Source organism: Sinocyclocheilus anshuiensis, unplaced genomic scaffold (assembly GCF_001515605.1).
Source record: "Sinocyclocheilus anshuiensis isolate Anshui unplaced genomic scaffold, SAMN03320099.WGS_v1.1 scaffold514, whole genome shotgun sequence".
Taxonomy (NCBI): domain Eukaryota; kingdom Metazoa; phylum Chordata; class Actinopteri; order Cypriniformes; family Cyprinidae; genus Sinocyclocheilus; species Sinocyclocheilus anshuiensis.
The window spans coordinates 75687-83217 of record NW_015542348.1 but is presented as its reverse complement, the minus strand read 5'-3'; the positions used below and the strand labels follow the sequence as shown (position 1 = coordinate 83217).

The window sequence follows — 7531 nt, the reverse complement described above, 5'->3', positions numbered from 1 at the left end:
CACTACTTTACATTGTAGCAAAGTGTCATTTCTTCAGTGTTGTCACATGAAAAGATATAATAAAATATTTACAAAAATGTGAGGGGTGTGCTCACTTCTGTGAGATACTGTATATATATATATATATATATATATATGATAAGCAAAATTAGCAAAATACAACAAACAAAGAACGTTTGAAATCTGGGGTGTGCAAAGTAAGCAAACTGAACTAAATATACAACCAGCCTAATTAGACTGAACAAAAGAGACACACACACACACGCGCACACTAAAAAGTAGACAACACCGATATATCATGCAATCCGAACACATACTCAGTATAGGCTAATTAATTCATACACATATACACTACTTTTTAAAGGTTTGGGATAAGCAAATATTTTTTATGTTTTTGAAAGAAGTCTCTTATACTCACCAAGACTGCATTTATTTGATAAAAAATACAGTAAAAACAGTAATATTGTGAAATATTCTTACAATTTAAAATAACTTAAAATAATTACTATTTATTATATTACTCATTATTTTTAATGAATGGTAAATATAAAAATGAAGAGTAAAGGAATATTCCACAATACTCTGTTAGAATTAGAATTGGGCTAAGAAACCAGTTATGCCAGAAAAATAAACGAGTCACGAGGCAAGCAGCCGTTTATATACTGTAATGCTAAAGGCAATGGCATAAGGCATGCCATAACACTTAAACACAACCACACCTACTCACATGGACTACTGGTGCATGTACAAAATCACATTCCATAATGACTGTTTGCATGAAATAGATGATCATCTAAGACTAAATTAATAAGACAATAAACAGAATACACTAACAATACATGTAACGCATGTTTCCAAATATATAATAATAGTTATTTTTTGTATGAATTCCTCTGATTTGGAGTTGATTTTTTTTTTTTTGGCAATACACTATACATTCTTTGTTTTAAACCCTGTAAAAAATAAATAAAAATGTAAATAATAAATCTGCACACAACCAAACATGACTCAAAACATATGCATGTTTCCTCTCAGCTGCAAATGTTTACAGTAATATCTGCTGTAAACACTAGAGGGAACAGTGAACCTAACGCACTAGGACAACAGATTAAACAGAAAATTTCACATAATATTTAAAAGAATAACTTGGTTGTTTTAATCATGTGCAATAAGTATACACTAGCCTGCTGCAGTGCGAAAATGTGTTTTGTTTTTTTCCACCAATCAGCTGCTTACATTGTGTCTGAAACCTGAAGCTGAAGGCTCGCAGTATATGGGGAAAAATTTGCTAATTTAATATTTGCATTTGTTTTGTCACTGACTGAGCAGCATCCTACTCTTACTATTGATTCAGTATGTGTACAATTCGCTCAACTTGACCTTCCATTTCCAATGTTATGGATGAACCACAAATAAAATCAGCCATGATTCTATAACATTATTATTTGATCATACTGCCAAATGTTAAGGCAATTTTATACAAAATATAATTAAATCTGCAAAATAGCTGTTATTACCAAAATTAAAAGTGGATGTGCTTCGCTGAATGAAACAAACGTGTAATCGTGTGAAGACTATAGAAATACTATTGGTCAATTTGTGAAATAATGCCTACCATTAAAAAAAAAGAGAGCAGGCAATACGCAGTGTATACTGAACTGTTTTTCATTCGCAACAACAACAACAGACTCACAGAACATTTGTGGCTGTCTGGCTAATGTGTGTTAAGTTGGTGTATGAGAGATCAGAGACTTGAGGCTTAATAATAGCAGTGACATCACTGGAGGAAATGAGCTCATCTGTGTGAGATGACATGAGAAGATGAGCTATTGAGAACTGAGGGGCTTTAAACTCTCTCTCACTTTCTCTCTCTCTGTCTCACACACACACACACACACACGAGCACACCTGAGAGGTGATAGCAAACAGAGACCATACCTTAATCAAGCACAACTCTAATGTGTGTTAAGTTGGTGTATGAGAGATCAGAGACTTGAGGCTTAATAATAGCAGTGACATCACTGGAGGAAATGAGCTCATCTGTGTGAGATGACATGAGAAGATGAGCTATTGAGAACTGAGGGGCTTTAAACTCTCTCTCACTTTCTCTCTCTCTGTCTCACACACACACACACACACGAGCACACCTGAGAGGTGACAGCAAACAGAGACCATACCTTAATCAAGCACAACTTCACTGATATGAGGTTTCTGGCTTAACATTTATCTGCAATGCTGGGACCCACTGTTATTTGTTATTTTGTAATTTGCAATTCACTTTTTGAGTTAATCCATCAACATTTTCCAGCCTAAATCCATGATTTAATAAATAAATACATAATATTATATCACAATCTGCCACCTGTCCTGTTCAGACAGACAGGAAGGAATACACTAGTTGTCAGAGCTAGTGATCATGCCAGTACTGAGTATTTACAAATGCATGCATTGCTTGACAGTGTACCAGGGCAAAACAAATCAATGCAGCAACCTCTGATGTTTGAACAAACACAAGGAAACATGTTTGTACGAACAAACTGTTTCAATGCATAACATAAATTAACAGTTACTAATAAACTCCTTTTATCAGGATGTTGTATTTGAAAGAATTTTTCTAAAATCCAAATAAGCTTCACAGGTCTTTATTGGAAAGGATTTAAACAATGTTTTTCCATGCTTGTTCAATGAAGCAAAAACAATTATTGCACATGCACCTGTGGAACAGGCCTTTAAACACTAACAGTTTACAGTTGGTGGGCAATTAAAGGCACTGTTACAATAACTTTGGAAAGTAAAGAGACCTTTCTACTCTCTTTCAACTGGCAGTTAAATTTGTCCTGTGGAGAATAGACTTGTGCCGGTATTCGGTAATGCGATATATCACGGTAATGTTAATGCATTAACTAAGGTTAACTAATGAGGTCTTATTGTAAAGGGATACCTATTGGTCTTTATAGTTCTTTTGCACTTTAATCTGTGTAAAACTTTTAGCTTTATACATTTTTCTGTATTGCTTTATTGCATTTAAATGTTCAGTTATTTTTGTTATAAGAAAAAAGTTATTAAACCTGTTATACTGTATTATGACAGCACTTTTTTAAAACTAAATCTCAATACCGTGATAATACCGTATACCGTGATAAAAGCATTAGCAATTAATCGCAACATGAAAATTTGATACCGGCATATCCCTAGTGGAGAACTATAAACCAATTTGGAGTAGACGTCACAGTTATGTCACTTGCAGCTGCACGCGCATTGTGGTGGCAGAAAATCACTGGTAACAAGCGGAGGGAAATGGGTAAAATCCATAGAATAAGAGAAAAAAAAATGTATTGTTGTGCCTTTAGATGACAGAATGGGAATGCAAATAATTTATATAGAATACTGTCATCAAAGACGCCATTTGAAGCTAAACACAGATGATTAAACGGACAGACTATGGATGAAAGCTGCTATGATTACCGTTTTAAAGCATAAATTTGATTTAAACAATAGGTCTACATAATATTCACATATGCAGTTCATAGGGGACATAGTGTATTAGCGCTACAGTTACAGCATGAAACAGCCTACTATTTAAACCTACAACATTTTACATAACATTTTTACCCATTTTCTCTCACAATTCTGACTTTTTTTTCACGCAAATGCAAGTTTATATCTCCTAGTTTGGACTTTATAACTCGATTTAACTCAACAATTGCAGAGAATTCTGGGGGGGGGGGAGCCAGAAGGGTGGGATATAAACTCATGATTCTGAGCCGAGGGGGAAAAGAGAAAAAAAAAAAATGACGTTATCAGAATTGTGAGATATAATCTCAGAATTGAGAGAAAAAAAACGTCAGAATTTTAAATTATCAACTCAAAAATTACCTTTTTTATTATTTTATTCCATGACTTCCATAGACTGCTACTTTAAATCTGTCATTTTCAGCCACCAGATAGGCTCCGCCCACAAAAACGTCATCACTGTTTGCAAAGACAGAAATTGGTATATTCAGTTTTGCCTACTGTATGTACAGAACTCAAAATCTGTCAATTATGAGGTTCAAGCTTTGTTAGGATGCTACTTATGCAGTCCAGTCACTGTCGGAGTTGCTCCTATCAGTTTTGTGGTCTGCAAGCAACTCAAATCCTGCGTTGTCCAGTCAGGTATAAAAGCTGTTGTCGGTTTATGAAGATTTGATGGATGAACTCAGGATTCGATTGGACTTGATTATTGTGTCAAATGTGATAAAGCTTCCTAGTTTTATGGACGTTGCCATCTTTGATATTACTTCAGTCAGTGTTGGTTACAGGTGATCGTCACAATTAAAATACGGGCTCGACTCCTGTTACTCGTTCATAAAGACAGTATGTGAGACACTATTGTGTGCTGCTGTGTGAACAGGACATTTCAAGATTTACACCTGTAAGAAAATGCAGTTGTCAATCCCAAACATTGGCACTGTGAACGTAGCCAGTGATAAGAAAAAAAAAATCTCTAATGTATAGGCAGGAAGAAGCAAAAACCAAGACCCAGCTGGGGGAGCCCATCCTGCCCACAATGACACATATGAAAACAAATAGATACAAACAAACAAGACGTTAATTAGAAGAACAAATGTAATCCAGCCACACAGAACATTTATTATGTTGAAAAACTACTGTTATTTTCACTCTTTTGAATGTCAGCTTGCCCTCAGTTTAAAATATTGCCTAATCCTATGTACTGTTTTATGGCATTTTATTGTCCCTAAGCAATACAATGTTCAGAGATATTAGGTCAAATATAGAGTTTAGAAGTTTATCAACCCACTTGTCAACATCCAATAACAACAGATTCAAGGTTCCTCCCTCATGCCTACAAGTAAAGCAGCTAGCTCTGGACAACTGGGTCGATGTAAGGAGCTGATAATGGCAGTAGTTACATAAGTTACATGTTCCCTTCAAACATAGTGATAATGAGCAGCGTGTGACATACTGCAGAAAACCTCGAGCCTATGCAACGCCACGCCACTGCATGTGTGTTTATAGTAGGGCTGTCGCGATAACCGCAATATCGCAATACCGCGTGTTTCATTACTTCTCTTTGAATGAATGAATCAGCGTTTTTGAACGTGTAGTTGAAAGACAGTCCCTTTCCACCCCCTTGTGGCGCAACACTGTAACTGCACTGACTGACAGTCCATCTAGAACGCGAGCAGGTGGAGATATCAATAGAAAGTCTCTTGTCCAGTCAGATTAGAAAATCAGATTACAACTAGGCAAACTGTTATACATATAGCCTAACGATCTTATTGTCAGGTTTATGTTCTGTTATGTGGACCATTATTTTGTCATTCTCTTCTGTTTACTTCACTTCCTGTTTCAACGCTATTTGGTTTCGGTTTCATTGTCTTCTGAATAAGACCTCGTTAGTTATATCGTAACACATACACACACAAATTATATATATGGCGATAATACCGCATACCGTGCTATTGAGCCACTCAAAATTACCGCAAGGGAAATTCCCTCACCGCGATAGCCCTAGTTTATAGAGACACCACTGTCAGAAATATCAAAACAATACTAAACACAGTTAGCCTTTCCTTCTAGACAAGCATTCTGATACTGAGGCACTGGTTGATAAACAGAAATAGAAAACAAATCCATAAAAAAAATTAAAAAAAATCTCGATTAGCGAAGAGCACTTTCAGCATAATAAACAAGTTTAACATGAATGCACCAAAACGCTACGAAGTTCCACGACAACACCACAAACTGACTATCCATTACACCGTTTCCTGCACGCGCTTTATTAACACTCTCTTAAGCCAATTATGTAGGGGAGAGTGGGGTAAGATGAGCCAGTGGGTAAGCTGACCCACCCCCTGTATCTTGCCAACTGTACACTTTTATTGTCATGTGACCATATATTTTGAAACCACCCATAATTTCTGCCAGACTGTGAAAAGAAGAAACACACGGGAGGAGTGGAAGACACCCAATTACTTTAAAAACTGTTCTTGGCTTGTCAAAGTAACATTTTAGCATTCCATATGTAATGGCTGTTACATCAAAGTAAATTTATCCAGGTCTAAAAATATTTATGATGCATATAAGTGATTTAGCAATGTATAAAACCATGCAAATCATTTAGCTAAATATTAGCCTGAATTAGTAAGCAAGCTAGTTTTTTTCTAAAATGGCAGCTATGGGGCAAAGCGAGCCAAATGCTGTGGGGTAAATTGAGCCAGCATTTTATCTTACCCTACCATAAGGCACTGAAGTTAAGTTAAATCTCTGAAGTATAAACTGGACTGGTAGTTTAATGTGATAGTACACAACTGATTTAGTTTATCATATATACATATTATTTGTAGTTTATTTGATAGGGACAGTGTACAAGTGCACCAAATCCATATCTGATAAGAACCAGAAGATGCTTTTCATCACATTATAATCAAATATATCTTTCCACCTGTAGGCCCTAACGGCCTGTTCGACATTGCAGAAAAGCTACCATGCCAAGAATCTTTTGACTAAATTGTTCATTAGTTTCAGTGACATTTATTCCTTCATTCTAATTCAGTTTTTTTTTTTTTTTACTCAAACTCTCGGTTTAGTCTGTTTTTGGGAAGATTACAACTTTGGTGTTAAACATATTGTTTCAGAAATGCAAACAATTAAAGATTGAAATTTTCATTTGGTTGGTTTTATGTTGTTTACATCAGCTTTAAGAAAATAAATAAGACTGTTTGAAAAAGTAAAGTTATTAAATTAGTTTTTAAAAGAGGTAAATTATCTTTCACATGGGTTTGAACCAGATTCAGTCAGATGGTCAGTTTACAACCAGATGGTTCATCTTACTCATTGACTCGGGTCAACTTACCCCCACCCTGGGGCAAACTGAGCCACAGGAACACTTTTTAATAAGAAGCCATATTTTTAGAACCCTTTGTCATAGATATATTCTGATCATTTAAAATGATAAGAAACATCCTGAAGTTACTTTAGATACTTTGATTGCACTTCTGCGTCATTTCCCCTTATCTTGAGGACCACATAAGTAAAAAGTGGCTCATCTTACCCCACTCTCCCCTAATCCACTTCTGCAGTATTAACTACCCCGAGAAAAGCGGGATAATTTAGAGGACAAGCAAATAGCTCTCAGCAACAAGAATATACCTCCATGGCAGGACAAAGCACGTTGACAAAAAAGATCGTGTTGTTGAGAATGCTATGACAGCCCAAGTAGGCCACAACCACCCCCTGACATGACATTAGAGTTAACGTTATCTGTTTATTTAGAGGAACTTCATACACAAATGCGAGTCGCAAAATAACGCAATGTTAAACGAGTAGGAGTAAAGCCATTTAAATTCACGTACAACCAAACAAGAACCAGTTTGCACGGCCATATTTGCAGTCGGAACCGCTTTTTAGACATTAAGACAGCGTCCAGTCAATGACAGACACCGTGAAGTCTGGTCGAGTGCAAGCAAACACACACACACACACACACACACACACACACTCTCACACTCACTCACACTCTCACACT

At 36.1% G+C, this 7531-nt stretch overlaps 1 protein-coding gene across 5 annotated transcripts in view; it reads right to left on the bottom strand.

Annotated features, from left to right (window-relative positions):
* The window catches only part of LOC107691463 (polyadenylate-binding protein-interacting protein 2B-like), a 13076-nt gene that overhangs the window by 3922 nt on the left and 1623 nt on the right, over nucleotides 1-7531 (bottom strand). Inside the window, exon 1 of one of the 5 annotated variants that reach the window (XM_016490066.1) lies at nucleotides 3877-3900. The exons of the other annotated variants lie outside the window; for them this stretch is intronic. The gene's annotated coding sequence lies outside the window, so the exon portion shown is untranslated. Of the gene's footprint in view, nucleotides 1-3876; nucleotides 3901-7531 lie in introns of those variants that run through there. 5 annotated transcript variants of the gene reach the window in all.